Source organism: Palaemon carinicauda, chromosome 12 (assembly GCF_036898095.1).
Source record: "Palaemon carinicauda isolate YSFRI2023 chromosome 12, ASM3689809v2, whole genome shotgun sequence".
Classification (NCBI taxonomy): Eukaryota; Metazoa; Arthropoda; class Malacostraca; order Decapoda; family Palaemonidae; genus Palaemon; species Palaemon carinicauda.
This window is the reverse complement of record NC_090736.1, coordinates 47,422,233-47,444,028: the sequence shown is the minus strand read 5'-3', so window position 1 is coordinate 47,444,028 and position 21,796 is coordinate 47,422,233. Positions and strand designations below refer to the sequence as shown.

The window sequence follows — 21,796 nt, the reverse complement described above, 5'->3', positions numbered from 1 at the left end:
CGAAGACGAGGCCGTTGATGATCCTGCCCCTGAGGGTGATGTTGAGGAAATAATTTCAATTGGGAGGTCCATGGGGCTTGTTGTCGATGAGGCTGACGTCCATAACCTTATCGAGGAGCACAGGGAGGAGCTTACGACTGAAGACTTAAAGGAGTTAGAGGCAATGCAGTTGACGATCATTCAGGAAGAGCACAGCTCTAGTGGAGACGAGGACGAGGGGGAAACTGAAGAAACGACATAGTCAGAAATAAGGGAAGCTATTGGTTGGTATGAAAACCTTACAAGTTTCATTGAAAAGAAACACCCAGAATAACTTCACGCAAGTCGTCTTATGCAGAGTGTTAATGATAAGTGTATGAGTCATTTTAGGAATATGTTGAGGAATCGTCAGAAACAGGCTTCTTTGGATAGATATTTCTCCAAAAGAGAAATGTCTGAAAGCAAAGACGATAATAGTGATTCTATCAAAAAAGCTAAAAAAGAGTAATTTTTTAAGTTCTAAAAAAAAAAAAATCATAATAAAAAAATTTCAAAAGACAAAAATAATAAAAAGAGCATTTTTAATTTTAGTGTTTATTAGTAAGAATAAATTTATTATTAAGTGTACATAACATAATTAGCATTGATACGTTTTTCTATCTACCGTCTACTCCCCCCTCTGCCTCCACCCACTACCAGCTCAAGTCATGTCACTCCAAAGGTAAATAAGATTTAATTTTTCCTTTACTGTACTGTACAGTATATATTTTTTATTTATAATGTTATTTAATTATATAATGTACAGTACTGTACATGTATATTACATATAAGTATACTGTAGTACAGTGCTTACTATACTACTGTATTGTATTTTGTTACATTCTAATTTTCAATGTTTTTACCAGGGGTTTTTCACGCATTAACTATTCTATTGCCTGCCATACGATATTTTCACCATACGATACCAACTCCGGAACGGATTAATGTCGTATGGCGAGGGCCTACTGTATACAGTTATAGAGGCGATCATTTCCCCTTTGGTTTACACTTCCTCTATATGTGAGGGGCTAGCCAGTGTTCATTACACAGAAACGGATGTCTGGTTACCTGTGGGCGGAGTTTGAAACGTTCGTAACCGTAATGAAAAGTTGCCCAGGCTGTTGCTATCGTTCTTTTAACGCCAGCTAACAATGTTCCTTCGGGACTAATTGTTCGAAACAATAACCCTGTAAGGATAGAATAAAGGGATTTTGACGAAGGAAAAATCTATTTCTGGGAAGAGGCCTGTGACGCCCGGTGAAAAAGGTCCTTCCTTATACCTTTCCTAATATAAATCTTCCAAATATACTAGAGAAAGATAAAAGCATGGAATGCAGAGGTTACAACCCTCGCGCGAACACCTTATAGGTGTCGTGTATTAAACAAAGGCGTGTGAAAACCACTATTCACAGGTTGTCTTCCATTTAGATAATCCCTTCATCAATGGGGAGGGCCGTGACAGGCCCTAGAGAACATGGTTGAACTCCCCAACGACACCTACCACACGCGCCCTCTAGGACATCCTTCTGCAAGAACATATGGCTTGGCAAGGAAAAAAGAGGGGTGGGGTCCGTATAAAATAACCGGGAAGGGTTTCACCGGGCGTCACAGGCCTCTTCCCAGAAATAGATTTTTCCTTCGTCAAAATCCCTTTTCTGGGGCGGCCTGTGACGGCCGGTGAGAATGTACCAGAGAATGCCTTCCAAGCCCAATAAATTAATAACATAATAAGGAGAAAACAAACACCATGTAAGGCAATAATATAATACTGTAAGTAAACATAAATCATAAACTAGCCATAGGCATAGGGGATGTAATGCTAAAATAATATGAGGACCAGGGATCACCTGAGTGTCCCGTCGTAAAAGGTATCAACCTTACATGTCTAAGCATATCTAAACTTTACAGGAATGGTAATTACAATAACAGTTAAACCATAACAATTAAACATGGCAAAATAACTTAGGGCTAACGAACCACCCAGGAGAGTGGCGACGTGGTGTGAGAGGTGGTCAGGAGGGAGGAGAGAAGAGATGAAATAAAGAAATAATCAGAGATTAATGGGGGGAGATAAGACTCCCCGCTGCAACCGTAGGGTATTTAAGGGCCTGTAAGTTCTTTAGATAGTGGCGTTTGAAAACCATAGGAGATTTCCAACCCGTGTATTTTTTAAGGTCATCAAAGTCCATGTTCTGGAAGTAATTGATAGAGGTAGCTATTGACCGTATATCATGAGCATGGGGAAATGATTCCGGGTTAGCATGTTTAATGAAGTAGAGGATTTGTTGTCTGATACCTTGAATGGTCATAGTACCACCTTGTTCCCTGATAAATAAGGGGCCAGACGAGCGGGTGGCAGATCTAGCTAAAAAGGTCCTGAGAGTAGTGACTGGACACAGCGAAGGATCCTGGGGAAGAGAGATGATCTTCCAAGGGGACCACCTATTTTGCGGGTCCTCATTTTTAGCTAGGAAAGCTCTGTCTGGGGTAAGCAGTACTTCGCCTGTAGGGAGGAAATCTATGTTTTCCGGGTTACGTGAGAGCGCTGCTAGTTCTGAGATTCTAGCACCTGAGGCCATAGCTGATAGAAATAAAGTCTTCCTAAGCAGAGTGATATAAGAGCAGGACTCGTTGTCAGTGTCTGACGCGAGTTTGAGGACATTGTTCAGAGACCAAGAGACTTTTTGCGGCCGATCCAACGGCCGAAGCCTAGCACATGCTTTTGGAATAGATGAGAAATAGGAATCAGCTAGGTTAATGTTAAACCCAACCAGGAATATCTTCTTCAAAGCTGACTTGATGGTAGTTACAGTGCTAGCTGCCAAGCCCTTGTCAAATAAGAACCTAAAGAACAAGATGGCTAAATTCGGAGTCATACGAGTGTGGTCTGAATTCTTTAGGAAACCTGCTAATTTCTTAACAGCCGAATCATATTGACGAATTGTCGAGTCCCTTTTGTCCGCTTCGATGAAGAGAACGTTTCCGGGTCAATGTTTGCGTCTTTATGAGCTGCAAACTTCATGAAGTCCACAAAGTTAGGGTTTTGGCTATCCTTGAGGAATCTGACACAGTCTGTGTTTGAATTACTTGGGTTAGTTTGGGGAATGGAATCCGGAAGGGTCGGAGTTTCAGCTCGAGGAGGAGAGGAAACCAACTGCTCTTTGGCCAGTGAGGTGCTACTAAGGCTACTGCCCCCCGGAAGGAGCGTAGTTTGTGCAATACTTTCATTAGAAGATTCACTGGTGGAAATAGGTAAATCTTCCTCCAATGGTTCCAATCCAGGGTTAATGCGTCTATGGCATAAGCCTGAGGGTCCATGTTTGGTGTCACATAACAAGGAAGTTTGTGATTCATCTGAGTTGCGAATAGATCTACCTGAAGGCCCGGAACCAGCCTGAGTATCCACCGGAATGAAATTATGTCCAGAGACCATTCTGATTCCAGTGGTTTCGTCCTGGATAGTAAGTCCGCTATCACATTCTGGACTTCCGCTAGGTGGGTTGCTGACAGGAACCAGTTCTTTTCTGTTGCCAAGGCGAAGATAGCGACCAGGATCTGATTCAGGTTGGGCGACTTGGATCCTCCTCTGTTGATGCAGTGTACTACGGCTGTGCTGTCTGACACTACTCTGATGTGGGTCGACCTCGGAGGAGAGAGCCTCTTCAGGGTCAAGAACACTGCCATGGCTTCGAGAACATTGATGTGGAAGTGTTTCATGGCGGGTGACCAAGAGTCCTGAAACATCTGACGTTCGTAGTAACCCCCCCATCCACTCAGAGACGCGTCTGTATGAATTGTCACTTGTGGGGTGGGAATTGAAGAGGAACCGATTTGGAGAGGTTCTTCGGTTCGGACCATGGCTGTAATCTCATTTTCAAGACAGAGGGGATTTTCGAGACCTTGTCTCTTAAAGGTACTGTGGCTCTCTTTCTCCAAACTCAATTGATGTCTTTGAGTTTGGCTTTCAATAGGCGATCTGTTACTGAAGCGAATTGAAGAAGGCCGAGGATTCTTTCTAAGGCTCTTCTGGACACCTGTCTGTGTTTTAGAAAATTCTTGACCTTGGAAGCTATTTCTCTTACCTTTTTGGGAGGTAGAACCAGCTTGTGCCGTGCAAGGTCCCACTGTATGCCTAACCATTCGAAGCGGTCTGATGGAAGTAGGCGGGATTTTTGGAGATTGACCCGAAATCCCAGGTTGGCGAGAAAACGAAGTACTTTCTTCGTAGCTCTGTTGCACTCCAGGGCTGACCGAGCCCAAATAAGCCAATCGTCCAGATAAGCAACGATCTGAATCCCTTGGTTCCTGAGTTGTTCTAACACTGTCTCTCCCAGTTTCGTGAATATCCTGGGTGCAATGTTGAGGCCGAAGGGCATGACTTTGAATGCAAAGGCTTTCCTGCCTAGACGGAAACCTAGGTAAGGAGAGAAGTTTCGAGCTATTGGTACGTGATAATAGGCGTCGGTAAGATCGATAGAGGTGGTGACGGCCCCACGGGAAAGCAGGGTCCGTACCTGAGAGATGGTCAACATCCGAAACTTGTCGCAGAGGATGTAAGAATTTAGCTTTGACAAGTCCAGGACCACTCTCAATGCCGACGAGCCTTTCTTCGTAACTGTGAACAGGCGGCCTTGGAACTTCAGCGATTGAACCCGTTTGATTGCTTTTTTCTTTAGTAACTCGGTGGTGTACTCTCTCAGAATGGTTGTGGGTTTCTGGAAGAAGGTCACTGGTGGAGGAGGAGAACCTTGTGACCATTTCCACCCCAAGCCTTTGGAGACTATGCTGTGAGCCCACGGACTGAAGATCCAACGGTCTCGAAAGTGGTAAAGTCTCCCCCCTACCGGAACTATATCATTGCGAGGGAGTGAATCTAGGTTCTTTCCCTCCTCGAGAACCCCTTGTCCTAGGTCCGCCTCGTTGACGGAACTGTCCTCTAGCTCTGTAGCTACCTCTCTGGTGTCCACGAAAGGGACCTGAGGGTCCGTAGCTAGGGTTGTATGCGGGTGAGGGCATCCAAACGGGGTTGGGTTGGGTACCTGGGGGAGCAGTGAGGTAGACCACCTGTTGAGGGTGTTTCGGCTGTAGAGGAGACGAAGCAGTGGGAGACTGTGAAGACGAGTGGGCAATCGGCGATTGTTGGTAGTGACCTCGGCTTGTCTTGTAAGGGGCAAACCTCTGTTTCTTCCTGAAGAAGGTTTGTTTTTGACCTTCAACCCTCTTTTTGGCAGTGAGGCCCCACCTCACTTGCAAATTTTGATTTGTTCTCGCAGCGTCTTGTAGTACCTTGTTCACCTCCTCCTGAGGAAAAAGGTTCTTACCCCAGCAGGGGGAAGCTATCAGCCTATTCGGTTCATGCCTGATCGAGGCCTCAGAAAGAACGTGCTTCCTGCAACTAACCCGAGCCGAACAAAACTCGTGTAAGTCGATTTGGAAGGACAGAGACAGGTTCTTTGTGAATACCCGGAACAAGGTCTCGGTCGGATAAAGTGAGGTTAGGGACTCCACGGAGGTAATGGAGTGGAGAGACCTAGCCAACCTATTCCGTGCCTCAAACTCAGTTTTGAGAAGAATATCTGGTAATTTAGGAAGCTTCTCGGAGAACAGATTAGAGGCACAGTCTGGGTCTAACTTCCCTACTGTGAAAGTAGCGGGGGCATCATCCCAGATAGTAACGGTACTCGGAATGAGCATGGAGGTGGGATCGGTCTCTTTCAGAGCCGGCATGGCAGAACCTTCTTTGATAGCCTGAAAAGTAAGAGCTGCCACTTTATCTGTAATAGGCAAGGTAATAACTGGAGAAGCTGTAAATATGGTGTAGGCCCCTTTGTGTGGGGTGAGCTTGGAATTAGTGCACCCCCAGTCTGACAACGTCCTGGCCCAGAAAGCTTGGGCCTGCTCTTTAGGGAATATTACCGTTTCCTTCGGTACCTTGTCTAACCTAACCAAGGCATGTTCTTTCAATCGGACGAAGCCGTTGAATGGGAATTCTAGTCCCGGAGGGTAAAATTCTAAGTCCTCTAGAGGACGGGTGCCTATGCCCTCTAGAGTTATGGCACCATCAATATATGGAGCATGTAAGGCAAACCTCCAAGGGTTGTTTTTCTCGAAGGGAGGTAACTTCGATGCGTCCGGGGCTGAAGGAGGGGGCATCCGAGTTCCGGAACGGATGAGACTTGCCACCATATCTTTGAGCTCCGTCATAGCTCCTTGGTCTGCCCTAGACTGTTGAAGATACTGTTGTATCTGTTCTTTCACAATATCCCTGACCATGGCGGCGGATAAAGGGGGCTCCCGAGCCTGATCCTCTAACGAAGCCCTGGACTTAGTGGACTTTGACTTCTTAGGAGTCACGGTTTTAGGTATAGTAATATGAACATCAGGATCCTTTGAGGGTCCCGGAACCGGTGACACTGATAATGGCAAAGCTGAAGGCTTAAAGGTACGTAGTGGCTTCACCTTGGGTCGTACAGGAACGGAGGGACCTCGAGGAGAAGCCGTAGGTTTATCAAAGCCGTGAAAGGAAGTAGTAGAGGAAGGAGTGTGGGGTGAAAGGGGGTCCACCAACTCAACACCACCTACCTGCTCATCCATGGGTTCCTCGTCCAGACCTAGGTAGGGCTCGGCCTCCGTCACTAAAACCTCTTCCTCAGTTAGAATGGTTGCTCTAACCACTTCAATTAACGGGGCCGCTGTCTCCGGTGGAACTGCTGCAGTAGTAGAGCCTGGGAATAGGCGAGACGCCATGTCTCCATCAAGGAGATAGGGTGCGCCAGCCGGCGCATTCCTCCCAAACCCTGACACTCAAGGCCGGAGAGTAGCTCTCGCCTCCCTGAGAGATTCATCATCCGCCTGAAAGAGGAGAGGGGAATTAATGATGAAGCCAAAACTGAAGTCAATATATAAAGAGCAATTAATTCTTCGCAAAGGATATTAACAGGGACACTAGAACCAACTTACCTCCTCGCTCAGGAGTAGGGCTGACAGCTCATAGCAGAGCATGCATGACTCCGGAAACCATATCGTATAGGGGGCTTGTCCCGGTTCCCGAGAGAAGGATATGGCGCAATGGGCATGGGCCCGGCATAGATCATGGCCCATGGGATCAGTAAAGGCAGCGGAGCAGCCCCTGGCAGTGCAGCGGACTTTCTGTAAAAAGAAAGAAGACATAAGTCTGGATGTTCCTTGAGATTCTTGTCATTGACTTATGAATCAGAAACACTTAAATCTTAATTATGTGTGAGTATGGTAGTAGCTAACACCTTAATAAATTAAGAAATTATAATAGAAACCAGTAACCACGTAGCATGAATCTCTAAACTTCATCGGTATCACACTGTTAACTCCGGTTCTGGACTCCTGCTTGATCTCTGTTTTTACCGGAGGTCTGGTAGCAAAGGCCCGTCATCGTGATATCGTGACCGTCTCCGGTACGATAACATTAACCTCAATGAATGAGTTATCTCCAGTGAAGCCGGAGATACGATGAAAACGGGGGCCTTAACGGTGTAATTGTGATCAAACATGACAAAGGTTCGTGTGTAAAAGGCTTCAGCCGGAGTCCGAGTGCCGGATTTCACCGTTGCACTCCAAAAATCTGCTCCGGAACGATAACTAGTTCTCACCCAATGAGTATCCATTATAGCGGAGCATAACTCAAGGCGGAGCTAAGCATAACTCAAGGCGGAGCTAAGGGTGTCGTTATAAAACGACCCCAATTAATGACTCATACACTAACGTACCAAATAATAGTGTTAGCTATATTAACAGTAACCACATCAATAAATCGTTTATAATATTAAACGTACTATCATCAACTCTGATACTGAGAGGAGGCCTGAATAACCCGTGATCGTATAAAAACGGAGAACGGGAAATTCACCTCTCTTACTCAAAGAAAACGAGAGAAAGGATAACTCATACCTGTAGAACAGGAAACGAGCACTCTATGCTTTCGCTCTCAAGGTTACATATTAAAAATTAACATCACACAATAAAATAAGAAAATTAATAAAATTGATTGCTTTTTCTTAGTAATAGTAATAACGAAGAATAACGAAAACGTAACAAATAAACAAGGATATAGTCTAAAACGAACCCTCCAGGGTACAAATTAACAGACTAAATCGCTAAGCTTTAAATCGCTACTATGCTTTAAAACGCTATCTTTAAATCGCTATTCTTCGTAGGTCCAAATTGGACTTGCAAGCAAATAAATACCATAGTAAAAACTAATAATAATTAATGATAACATAAAAGGCCATAAAACTTAAGTGATATAACCTAGCTGACAGAGTACCAGATGGGCAAAAATAACTAGAAAATTTATCGAAGCGAACATACCCAAAATGGCTGCCGATACCTCGGCAGGACAATCGCTTCCAAAACTAAAAACCACCATATTGGAAACAGAACAAATGCCCGGTACTACCAAAAGCTGCCAAAACAAACTATGGTACTTAACATTGGTAAGGGTGAAGTAACAACGTCAGTCATGTTGAAATAACGAGAAACTCTTCGAAAAAACACTGTGCCCAAAAAAACTCGGCTTGATGCAAGTCCAATTACAGAAGGAAGGATGTCCTAGAGGGCGCGCGTGGTAGGTGTCGTTGGGGAGTTCAACCATGTTCTCTAGGGCCTGTCACGGCCCTCCCCATTGATGAAGGGATTATCTTAATGGAAGACAACCTGTGAATAGTGGTTTTCACACGCCTTTGTTTAATACACGACACCTACAAGGTGTTCGCGCGAGGGTTGTAACCTCTGCATTCCATGCTTTTATCTTTCTCTAGTATATTTGGAAGATTTATATTAGGAAAGGTATAAGGAAGGACCTTTCTCACCGGCCGTCACAGGCCGCCCCAGAAAAAGGTCTCGGAAGCCTATCGTGTAAAAGGCAAGTCGTTATACCCAGGGTACAATGACGGGAGAGGCTGCCTCCATCAAACGGTAGAAACGAGTTTAAGACAATAACCTCGCGGTTTTGTCTTGGTTAGAGCGCATGCTCCAGGACGGCCTACGGCCTTCATGAAGTTTAAACAACACCCATTGAAGTTCTGTAAAAACTTTTCAGGAACGAGTCTCCCGAAAAGGGTGAAGTCTCGTATGAGGGAGTTTGCTTCAAGAATGCCAGACATAATTGCCATTGACCACTTACCCGAAGGGGTTGCCATCGAACGCTTTCTCGCTAGTGAGAAAACTACCGTCTAAATCAGGCAAGGCCTGCCAGGGAAATGAACTGGAATGTAAAGAATTTTTTATTCCTCACTCATTTCCGTCTGCTAACCAAACCACTCGAAGTGGGAAGGTGGAGGAAAGATAACGGTGGTTCGTTCGAAAACGAAAGGATCGGTGCTGGCGAAACCAGACTAGCTGATATAGTAATCAGCTGGGAGTGTAGAGTGACGTAACAAGTCACACCTTCGGAAGACCCATCCCGTAGGGGGGGGTCAACCATAGAGTTTTCAGAAAACTCTGGATCACGGAAACCAAGAGATTCGGATGAGAACCTACGGGTTCAGAATCTATTTGTGAATACTGTTCTCACGACCTTAAGAGATGTGCCGAGAATCCGTAGGAACTCTGTCGCTGATTCCTGACGGAAATTTCAGGAATCGTGTTACGTGACCAGGACCCAAAGGAACTGACATAGTTACCTGTAGAGATTCGTAAACCTTTAGGCAGCAGGCATCCCTCTGTCATCAGAGTAAAACTCTTGATGACGATGGGCGCGCGCAAACAATTCACGGGACGAGAGTTTGAAAACTCGGTTATGAGAGTAAAACTCCTGTGCACTCATGAACACTTCACGCAATGAGAGTTTGAAAAACTCTGTCATAAGAGTTGTTCGCGCACTTCAACTGATTGCGTTGCACCTAGTTGTTCGTGCGCACCAAGTTGGTCGTGCGAGCCACATAAATTCCATAGGTCTAGGCAGACCTTTGCATCGAGAGTCCATTCTAACGGCAGTACTTGAAGAAGGCGACTTAGTCCGTCCGCCAACACGTTCATTTTCCCTTGAACAAATCGAGGGATCAGCGTAACCTGACCAGGAGGTGTAACCACTTTCCCAGAGGAGTCAACGCTCGCGTAAATACTTGCTGTGCTGTTGAGAGGCCGAAGCAAAGAGCTCGAAACTGGTAGGTCTTGTCCATGAACACAAACCGAAGGTATTTCCTGGAGTCCTGGTGAATTAGAATGTGGAAGTATGTGTCCTGCATATCCAGGGATACCATCTAGTCCCCTTGACGAAGGGATTCCAAAACTGAACAAGTCGTTTCCATATTGAATTTGGTCTTCTGGACAAACAAATTCAGTGTGCTTACATCCAGTACGGGCCTCCAGCCCCCCGATGACTTGGGGACTAAGAAAAGACGGTTGTAAAAACTCCGAGGATGGTCTGTTGCTTATCTCCTCTATGATCGCTTTCTGCACGAGAATCTCTATTTCTTGGGTTAAGGCTACAAACTTCTCCGAGCCTGGAGAGCAGGCGGATAATGTGATGGGAACACTGGATAGAGGAGAAGTGTCTTTGAAAGGAATGGAGTAACCGAACCGGAGAACTCTGCCCCTCTGCGACTCCATTCCTCCCAAAAATCGCTCAATCTGCCCCCTATCGGAGCATGAAGGATTGAAAAATCACTTGGATGATTTCGTGTTGGGTTTGGTCGAGGACTTGGTTGGGTGTCGTAAATTCGATCGAGGCCTGACGAACGGTTTGGACCTATCACCTAGAAAGGGTTTCTTCTGCAAGGGTGATTCCGAGGGGGTAGTCGTCACAGTCGAGGGTTTACAGTAACCCGCTTAGAAGACTGGGCAAGCAAGTCATTAGTAGACTTCTTTTCCAGTGCGGACAGAATCTTGGCCACTATTTCTTCGGGAAACAGATGATCCTTGTCGAGAGGAGAAAACAAAAGTGCGGACTTCTGAGGCGAAGCGACTCCTTTCGAAACAAAAGAACACCAGAGCTGTCTTTTCTTGAGAGTCCCGAATGCAAAGAGAGAGGCCAGCTCATCGCAACCATCTCAAACTGATCTGTCGGCACATGACAAAACCCAAGCCAGTCCGAGGCCAGGTCTTCCTGAAGAGTAGAGCAATCCTCTATTTTCGTAGAGAGGGCTCCGATCGTCCAGTCCAAGAAACTCATAATTTCTAAAATCTTGAAAATATTCTTTACCAAATGGTCCAACTCGGGCGATGTAAAGAATATTTTAGCTGCTGCAAATGCGGACCTTCTAGTTGCATCCACCAAGCCAGAGCAGTCCCCCTGGGAGGAGACAGAAACTCCCATAAAGAGGGCTTCTCCGGTTACGTAGAGCCTATACCTCTTCTTAATAAGCTTCGACAGAGGATAGGCGAAAGTTGCTTTCCTGAGTTCTATCTTGACCTTCAACCAATCTTCTATATCACGAAGCGAATGTTTAGCAGCCTTGGAAAAAATGAGCTTCGGGAGAAGAGGATCGAAATTCTTCTTCTCATCAGGAAGAAGGAAGCAGGCGACCTGGGAGCGGCTGCTACGAAGTACTGTAATCTGGGTACATGTCGAGAAGGTAGCGTAAAAATTTTGAATAACATGAGAGAGGGATAGACTCCGCTTCTAAGTCCTCCTCGTCATCCGAAGAGATAGGCGACAGAGACGGTTCTTGATTCGACTCATTATTCTTCGTACATTGTTTGTTTTCTTTCATCCAGTTCATCAGCTCTTGCAACTGTCGAAGTAACGGAATTAGATTCTCGTCTTCTTGAGTTGAAGTCGAAGCAACTGGGGTCGTGGATTTTGACACAATCGCCACCAGAGGTCTCGCGCCAGTCGAATTATCTGTCGCATGCGAAGTCGAAGGAAAAGTTTCGACAGCTTGATGAGTCGAAGATCTCGACGAACTCAGAATCGGTCGCTTCACAACCGAGTCGAAGGCAGCTGTCACTGGCGTAAGAATACAAGGCAAAGTCCATGTAGCTACTTGACGGGCGAGAGATATCTACTTCTCTGTTCCTCTTCACAGGGGGCGGAGATAGCACCTCTTCAGTCGAACGTCTCTTCAACGGACATGAGACTGAAGAATCATGCCACTTACGACGTCTAACTGGCGACGAATCACTCGACTGTGTCGATAACTGATTACCGAACGACACACCTTTCCAATGGTGTTTAGTCGAATCCTGCTGTCGCACCACAGGATCGACGGAGGAAGCGACTGTCTGTGGGCAAACCCCGACAGTCTCCCTTGGACCTCTGGTATGTCTTCTCCCCGAGGCGGGGAAGCGGGACAGTGACCTTCGTCTAGGAAAACTATCGGGACAAACAGCCACCCCCTCAGATTGCACTGCACTGACACTTCTCACTTTCCTAGAAGTCTTTCCTATGAAAGACTTTACAGATAAACCTAACTGCATCACCGTAATAGCTAATACATAAAATTTCTTTTCAAATTTAGACTCGAGGCTGGCAATGGTGTTAGGAGAAACTCCCCGGGAAGTTGGCAAAGGAGTTACAGGAGTAGGAGTACTCAAGATCGGAGACATAATAAGAGGAGAAGGAGAAGGAATAGGAGCAGGAGCTTAGATAGAAGAAGCCAAAGAAGCTAAACTAGTCTAACTTTCAGCTCTGAGAGCCGCCTTCCTCTTCCTATCATTATCTTCCCCGAGTGAGAAACAAAAACTTTCCACTGTTGTTCACTCCAATCCTTACATTCATCACAAGTAGATTCTCTAGAGCACTCACAACCCGTACACTTAATGCACTTAGTGTGCGAATCATAAATTAATTCAAATAACCTAGTTTTGCACCCTCCGGCACAAAACCTAACTACTGAAGGACTAGAGTCCGACATGATGGTAAGACCACAAAATTGCAGAAAAGAAATTCAGCTTCAATCCTACAAACACGGAGTTGAATACTTCACCGATATTGGAGAGATAATACTTCCCAACAAACGAAGAAAAAGTCTGCACCGACCACCGATGTTCACCAGAAGCCGGCAGAGAACGAATTGATGTTACCTGGACAGTTGTACCTCGAGTAGGGAGAGATGACAGTCACCTACATCAGCGATGGTGGCGCCACCGCGGTAGTTTTGAATCTATTGTCTGCCATTCGTAGGGAACCTACAGCTGTATAATTGTTTGGTAAGACACTGCAATAAAAGTACAGTATACATCCTTCAGATCCACTGAAAGAAAGAAGTCTTTCTATGATGAAATTCTTCGAACGTAATCCACTCCAACATCCCTCCTACTTCTGTCCACAAAGCCAGGGTTCTAGAGGAAGTTGGGAGAACAGATGAGTACTCTATCAGCAAAAGAGAAAAGGGGGAATGCATGAAGCTGAAGAAGGCGGTAGTAAGTACCCATCCTGAAGGACTCACCTCTATGCTTCTGCTAGATTGTCTACGATGCCTGACATCTTTAAATCAATCAATCAATTATGGCACGACAAGCAATTTCTGATATAAGAAAAGAGGGGGTTGAACACTGCAAAGCGTAACCCTCTTCTTCCCTTCTTCCACAGCCCTACTGCCTGAAAGAAACAGGTAGGTAACTTGAAGAACTGCATGCCCACTTCATTCTGGGATGTTGTGGTCTGTCCTGATAGATACTTCTGGGATAACTTGTCTGGTAATGGGGTGGCCCAGGCAGGCCAAGGGATGGCCCGATGCCCTTGAAGAACACCTAAGTACTGCCTAATAACGGAGGCCAAACCCCAGGAAAACAGATTCTTGGTAAACTCCATCCAACCGTCGCACCCTTGAAAGTGAGCACGGGCATCAGTCAAACATACTGATCTGGATTGTCTCCCTCTAATGGTATCGATTCAAGGTCCGATGCCTTAAGGGCAGACAAAATCTGAGTACCATCTTATCAATTCTTGAAGAGGGCATAACAGGTTACTCGGTGAATCATCCACTCCACCCTTGAATACGATTCTTCTGTCCTAAGGACAGACCTGACCATGTAATCATGTACTAAAGGCAGCCCGGGAACACCGGCAATAGATGGGAAAAGATTCCTGGAACTAATGTGGCAGAAATGGGAGGAGTACTCATACTCTTCCTCTGCTAGAGGGAGTGGAGGGATGGACCTGTGCTAACATGGGAGAAGATCCCTCTGCACCCGACTCTTGATCTTCCAGTGTGGGACTATGAACAGGGAAAGCTTCGAATGGTGCAATCTTCTTAACTTGCTCTACCAAACTATTGTGCACTGAAGGAGGAGCAGGATCCCATTGTCCCTGCAAAGAGAATGCCAAAGCTCCTTTAACCTGGGGCAACAAGTGTCCAAGTTCGTAACTCCTGGCCAGTCCCTTGGTCACTGGAAAGCTGGGGAATCCGATTCAAAATTCCAAGAGGCCGCAGAGAGGGTACATGACACAGGATCCCAAGCCCAACACACAATGCAGTACTCTAGTACTGTATATATCTCTAGATCCCGTAGAGAGAGTTAACTGAAGAAGCCTGGGGATCTGACAAAAACCTCTTGGAGAGCACCCTGGAGGCGACATTCTTCGTTGATCCCTTCTCAAAGGACAACGACTGCACAGAATGATGACTAAGGGGAGGGGGAGAGCTGATGAATGGGACAGAGTAACCCGCTTGGAGAACTTTGACTGTCCATGGTTTGGACTTGTGGCACTCCCATCTCTGCCATCTGTGCCTCAGGAATTCTCCTACCGGTGGTATTGTGCGAGAAATGCCCCATAGTGGGGGCACTGTCCATGTCTTGCAGCTCTCCCTATCCTTCCATGTGCCTTCCTGTCATGAAAGGGTTGTCTGGCATGAGAAGTCTTCTTGGTGGTGGACTGCCAAGAATATTACTTAGACGTCTTATTATATGTGCCTGCCTGCAAAGTGGTGACATTTTCGGCGCAGCTGGTGCCAAAGGGGGAGGATGGAATATTACGACTCTGTGGAGAAGGGAGCCCTGACTCGCCTTTCTTCAACACTCTCCTACCGCATCAATATTCTTGGTACCAAACAGAGAAGAGGAGATCAATGAGTTGTGAAGACGGAGAGCTTTCCTCATTGGCACCTGCCACTGGAACTTGGAGATGACGGCATCTCGTCTCTTTAAGATTCAGTTGGTCCACTGGTTTGCTGAGTTATAGCTGAAGAACTCAACTCCCCTGGCCCCAAAAAGCAGAACATTCTCAAGTTAGCTGTGTCTGCAGCTGAAAACCTCAATGACTGAGCTGCCAACTTCTCCAGTGTCATGCTTTAGACTAAGCTGACACTGTCGGATCTAATGGCAGAGGCAAAGGCTCATCATTCCAGATTTTATAATAATTTCTCTACCTGTGTGAGAACAACCTCTCGTTGACCCAGAAGGGATGACAGGCTCTTAACTGTGAGGTCCACAAGGAACCTCAGGGTGAGTGAACTCAGCGTGCTAGGCAGTGGCGGCTCACGGCTAAAATTATTAGGGGTGCTGCTCCAGAAAATTTTAAGCCTTTGTTTTAATACTGTGTACACTACTGTAATAGGAAACAAATAGGTTTAAGAAAATTTATTAAGAAACTTGATAGAATCTTAAAAGAACAAAATAAAAAAAATTTTAATGACTACAGTATATCCTAAATTGTTACTGATTAAGCTTGATTTCACTCATTTAAAAATGAAAGCCATTCTTCCTGTTTTAATTTGTGAAAAAAGATAAATAATTTTCTCCTTGATTTCTGGATGACAACTGAGATAAGTTTTCTCAATTGAAAGCACTACTAGTGCATTACGCCTTTCCAAATTCATAATGCTTCTAAGAAAAGTTTTTATCACTTTCAGTGTTGAAAAGCAGCGTTCTGCCTATGACGTAGCCATGAGAATTGTCAAGGGCACCAAAAAGAAAATGAATAAAATAGAATAGCTGGAAGAATGATAATCTAACTCTAGCCCAACACACACACACACAGTAAAAAAAAAAAAAAAAAAAAAACAACAGTCAAACATCTTGTTGCTAAAACTGTGAAGTCCACAGTTTGATACATAAAAAAATTTATTTTATTATTTTCATAAACTGAAGGATGATTATTTACATTAAATCTAAGGATTATATATTGCATAAGTATAAAGGAAAAAATAAAGAAAAATTATATTGAATCTTATCAATAATATAAAGTGAAAATAGGGACTGCTGAAGTTCCACAGTGCCTATACACGAGCCGCCACTGGTGCTGGTTAAATGCAGCATGCTGAGCCAACTCAGCACGCACACTCACCCTGGGGGCATGTGTCCTAAGCTGAAACTCAGGCGAGAACAAATCTCCAGAACCTCAAGTGGGTGAGGAACTCTGGAGCATGTTTCCTCTAGTGGCATAAGACTGACTGGAAGGGACTCCCCTCCAGGGGTCCAGGGAGTGCCGAGGATAACTCCTGCGGAGGCAGATGTGTTCTTCCACTGTGCCTCTAGCGTTAACACCTCCAAGAGCCATTCCTTAGTGGGGGAACCTAAAAGCCCCAAGGAAGGTCAAAGATGATGCAGAGCGTCAAAAGAGCTAGACTCCCTTCGAGGGGATGCCGCTACCGCTTCGATAGGGGAAACAACAGTCTTCCAGACTGGAAGGTTGTCCTGAGGTTAAATGAGAATCGCTCTTGTCCCCTCGGCATCTGGAGGAACCTGAACAGGAAGCGGCAGGGGGGAGAGTCAGAGCCGCAAGAAAAAGGAGTCAAGGTTTCTTTGACTTTGAGGATGAACCCTAAGGTGAAGAACCCATTTCAGATTTCTTCTTTCTATGTCTATTGTACCACTCCCACTGGAAACATGACCACTCCCAACAATCGCACAAAGAGCAAAGCTGGTGCGGATCCGTCTCCTTGACCGACATAAAGGTACGGCAGGAGTGGCCTGTCAAGCCGGGACAAACACGCATAATTGCAGATTATTATTATTATTATTACTATTACTTGCTAAGCTAAAACCCTTGTTGGAAAAACGGTATGCTATAAGGCTAGGGGCTCCAACAGGGAAAACAGCCCCGTGAGGAGAGAAAACAAGGATAAATAACATATTTTAAGAATAGTTAACATTAAAATAAATATTTCCTATTTAAACTAAGAAAACTTTAATAAAGCACAATCTATCTATCTATATACCAAGGCACTTCCCCCAATTTTGGGGGGTAGCCGACACCAACAATGAAACAAAACAAAAAGGGGACCTCTACTCTCTATGTTCCTTCAGCCTAATCAGGGACTCAACCGAGTTCAGCTGGTACTGCTAGGGTGCCACAGCCCAACCTCCCACATTTCCACCACAGATGAAGCTTCATAATGCTGACTCCCCTACTGCTGCTACCTCCGCGGTCATCTAAGGCCCCGGAGGAAGCAGCAGGGCCTACTGGAACTGCGTCACAATCGCTCGCCATTCATTCCTATTTCTAGCACGCTCTCTTGCCTCTCTCACATCTATCCTCCTATCACCCAGAGCTTTCTTCACACCATCCATCCACCCAAACCTCGGCCTTCCTCTTGTACTTCTCCCCTCAACTCTTGCATTCATCACCTTCTTTAGCAGACAACCATTTTCCATTCTCTCAACATGGCCAAACCACCTCAACACATTCATATCCACTCTAGCCGCTAACTCATTTCTTACACCCGTTCTCTCTCTCACCACTTCGTTCCTAACCCTATCTACTCGAGATACACCAGCCATACTTCTCAGACACTTCATCTCAAACACATTCAATTTCTGTCTCTCCATCACTTTCATTCCCCACGACTCCGATCCATACATCACAGTTGGTACAATCACTTTCTCATATAGAACTCTCTTTACATTCATGCCCAACCCTCTATTTTTTACTACTCCCTTAACTGCCCCCAAAACTTTGCAACCTTCATTCACTCTCTGACGTACATCTGCTTCCACTCCACCATTTGCTGCAACAACAGACCCCAAGTACTTAAACTGATCCACCTCCTCAAGTAACTCTCCATTCAACATGACATTCAACCTTGCACCACCTTCCCTTCTCGTACATCTCATAACCTTACTCTTACCCACATTAACTCTCAACTTCCTTCTCTCACACACCCTTCCAAATTCTGTCACTAGTCGGTCAAGCTTCTCTTCTGTGTCTGCTACCAGTACAGTATCATCCGCAAACAGCAACTGATTTACCTCCCATTCATGGTCATTCTCGCCTACCAGTTTTAATCCTCGTCCAAGCACTCGAGCATTCACCTCTCTCACCACTCCATCAACATACAAGTTAAACAACCACGGCGACATCACACATCCCTGTCTCAGCCCCACTCTCACCGGAAACCAATCACTCACTTCATTTCCTATTCTAACACATGCTTTACTACCTTTGTATAAACTTTTCACTGCTTGCAACAACCTTCCACCAACTCCATATAACCTCATCACATCCCACATTGCTTCCCTATCAACTCTATCATATGCTTTCTCCAGATCCATAAACGCAACATACACCTCCTTACCTTTTGCTAAATATTTCTCGCATATCTGCCTAACTGTAAAAATCTGATTCATACAACCCCTACCTCTTCTAAAACCACCCTGTACTTCCAAGATTGCCTTCTCTGTTTTATCCTTAATCCTATTAATCAGTACTCTACCATACACTTTTCCAACTACACTCAACAAACTAATACCTCTTGAATTACAACACTCATGCACATCTCCCTTACCCTTATATAGTGGTACAATACATGCACAAACCCAATCTACTGGTACCATTGACAACACAAAACACATATTAAACAATCTCACCAACCATTCAAGTACAGTCACACCCCCTTCCTTCAACATCTCAGCTTTCACACCGTCCATACCAGATGCTTTTCCTACTCTCGTTTCATCTAGTGCTCTCCTCACTTCCTCTATTGTTATCTCTCTCTCATTCTCATCTCCCATCACTGGCACCTCAACACCTGGAACAGCAGTTATATTTGCCTCCCTATTATCCTCAACATTCAGCAAACTTTCAAAATATTCCGCCCACCTTTTCCTTGCCTCCTCTCCTTTTAACAACCTTCCATTTCCATCTTTCACTGTCTCTTCAATTCTTGCGCCAGCCTTCCTTACTCTCTTCACTTCTTTCCAAAACTTCTTCTTATTCTCTTCATATGACTGACCCAATCCCTGACCCCACCTCAGGTCAGCTGCCCTCTTTGCCTCACGTACCTTGCGCTTTACTTCCACCTTTTTCTCTCTATATTTTTCATACTTCTCTATACTATTACTCTGCAGCCATTCTTCAAAAGCCCTCTTCTTCTCTTCCACTTTCACCTTCACTCCTTCATTCCACCATTCACTGCCCTTCCTCATGCTGCCTCCAACAACCTTCTTGCCACATACATCACTTGCAATCCCAACAAAATTTTCTTTTACTAACTTCCATTCCTCCTCTAAATTACCAGTTTCTCTTACTCCCACCTCATCATATGCCATTTTCAACCTTTCCTGATATTTACAGAATAGTGTGCCTGAGAGTACCCTCAAGCAAGAGAACTCTAACCCAAGACAGTGGAAGACCATGGTACAGAGACTATGGCACTACCCAAGACTAGAGAACAATGGTTTGATTTTGGATTGTCCTTCTCCTAGAAGATCTTCAAGAACACACACACCCTGAATAAGGAATTAATACAGTTATTACAGCCTGTGAATTAGGTAAGGTATACCGGGAGAGAGCGACGTGAACACCTGTATTCAAATGCAGCCAACTGGGTAAGAGTACAAGCGGGGTAGTTGGTCCACCCGCCACTAACCAGCATTAAAGTTTCTTTGGATGAAGCAGCCTACACTGAGTCAATATCTCAAAGGTAAAGTACGAAAGGGGTTGTATGTATAACAGCGGCCACCTATATGTTTGATTATGGTTAACTTAGAATACAGTAGTGTGAGGGGGGAGGAGGGTCGCAGGGGGCCGTTAGCCCCCCGTTAGGTAAGTAGGTAAGGACACGGCTTGTAGGTTATGGGGGAAAGTTCCGGTTAGCTGATGTCCATCCTTAATTCGCATAGGAAGAACTGGCCGCTGATATACAAAGGCTCCTACGAAAGTTTGTATTTGTGAAGGAACAAATGGGAACTTTTGCAAAGTCAAAATTAAACCATTTGTCATTGGAATGGCAAAAGTGAATTGTATTTTTTTTAATACAATAATTATAGGCAAACCTAAAATAACCCCCACCTAACCTCACCTTCCTCGCCATGTTCTTACAGCCGAGAACCTCAGTCACTTCTCCTAGGATTAGTTGGTGGACAGTCTGCTGTTTTACAAACTATCCCAACCAAGTGAAATATTGTTATTTTTCTCTAAAATAAAAATCATTTACAGTAAAATAACATATATAATTATATCCAAAACAATTCTAATTCAAAATTTAAACTATAATACCTTTGCATTTTCTTTAAAGGTAGCTTCTAGCCTACCTCATGCAACCCCATTTGCCTTACCTAGCACCTATGATTGGACCATATAATATATTTGCGTTAACGTATGGCTACACTACTATAATTTTGGCCTGCATACATTCCCAAGCAGGTCATGCAGTCTGGCATACCGAAACTTATAATTCGGCAGGCTGCAGTAGTTCTTGGTCTGTTTAAGCTTACCAATCACTAATTCATTACTTTATTCTTCTTTTACTTACATTCACACATTCTTTAATCATTCATATAGTTTCGTAGACTTCGTAAAATATGTTACTTTAAAAAAAAAACATAAAAAAGCCTCGCACTTCGACTCCACATTGACTCGTCAAAATTGTAAACAATACTAAAATACATGGCTCCCCTAAGTCCCTAAGTGATCACTCTGCAAAACAAAATTTTGGAAAACAGTCTATAATACACATGAAAATAGGATACCGAGTCCTTAATCCTTAAATCCTTAGGTTTAGAAGAGCATCATAAATTTTTAATTCGCATTAAACAAAATCAACATTGTAAACATCACTGAGCATATGGCTCCCCTCAGTCCCTAAGTGATCTTCTGCAAAATAAAATTTTAGAAAACAGTCTACAATATACGAAAATAGGATATCAAATCCTTAAATCCTTAAATCATTAGAGATTTGGAATGAGGAGAAGAGTGAATACCAGGATTAATTTGAGAAGAGAAAATGACATTATGGTAGTTAACGAATGTAGTATACCTGAACATTTAGGGGAGCTTTAGGATGCTATATTAAATGTCGAAGGAGTAAACCCATGCATGCCCCTTGAAATAAAAATTAGAAAACATTCTACAATATACAAAAATAGGATATCAGAGATCAGGAATGAGGAGAAAACGAGTAAATACCAGGATAATTTGATAAAAGAAGATGATATTATGATAATTAACGAATGTAGTGTACCTGATCATCTGAGGGAGCTTTAGGATGTTATATTAAATGTCGGAGTAAACCCATGCATGCCCCAGAGAAAAAAAAAATGCATAAAACGCCAAAAAAAAAAAAAAAGGTAAAGCGGCAGGGCCAGATAAGCTAAAGCCACGCTATTATAAAGCTATGATGATAAATGATATATGTAAGAATACACCAATGAACTGTTGCAAAGAGGAATTAGCTATGCAAGAAAAAACCCAAAAGCTGGAAAAGAATCCATAACAAAAATGTTAAAAAAGAAAAACAAATCATCAGCAAAGGAATTGAGACCAATAGCACTCACAAATTTATCATATGAAATTTACATGGCTTTTATCAAGGGTGGAATATGACACCTAAAGAGTAACAATTTATTCTAATGTTGTTACTGTTCTTAAAATATTTTATTTTTCCTTGTTTCCCTTCCTCACTGGGCTATTTTCCCTGTT

General features: G+C 44.2%; 1 long non-coding RNA gene across 2 annotated transcripts in view; it reads right to left on the bottom strand.

Moving 5' to 3' along the window:
- LOC137650539 (uncharacterized) overlaps window positions 1-20,736 on the bottom strand; it is a 75,872-nt gene extending 55,136 nt beyond the window's left edge. For both annotated transcript variants that reach the window (XR_011045980.1, XR_011045981.1), the window contains exon 1: window positions 20,631-20,736. This is a non-coding gene — a long non-coding RNA (uncharacterized lncRNA). The remainder of the gene's footprint in view (window positions 1-20,630) is intronic.
- Window positions 20,737-21,796: the final 1,060 nt, after the last annotated feature.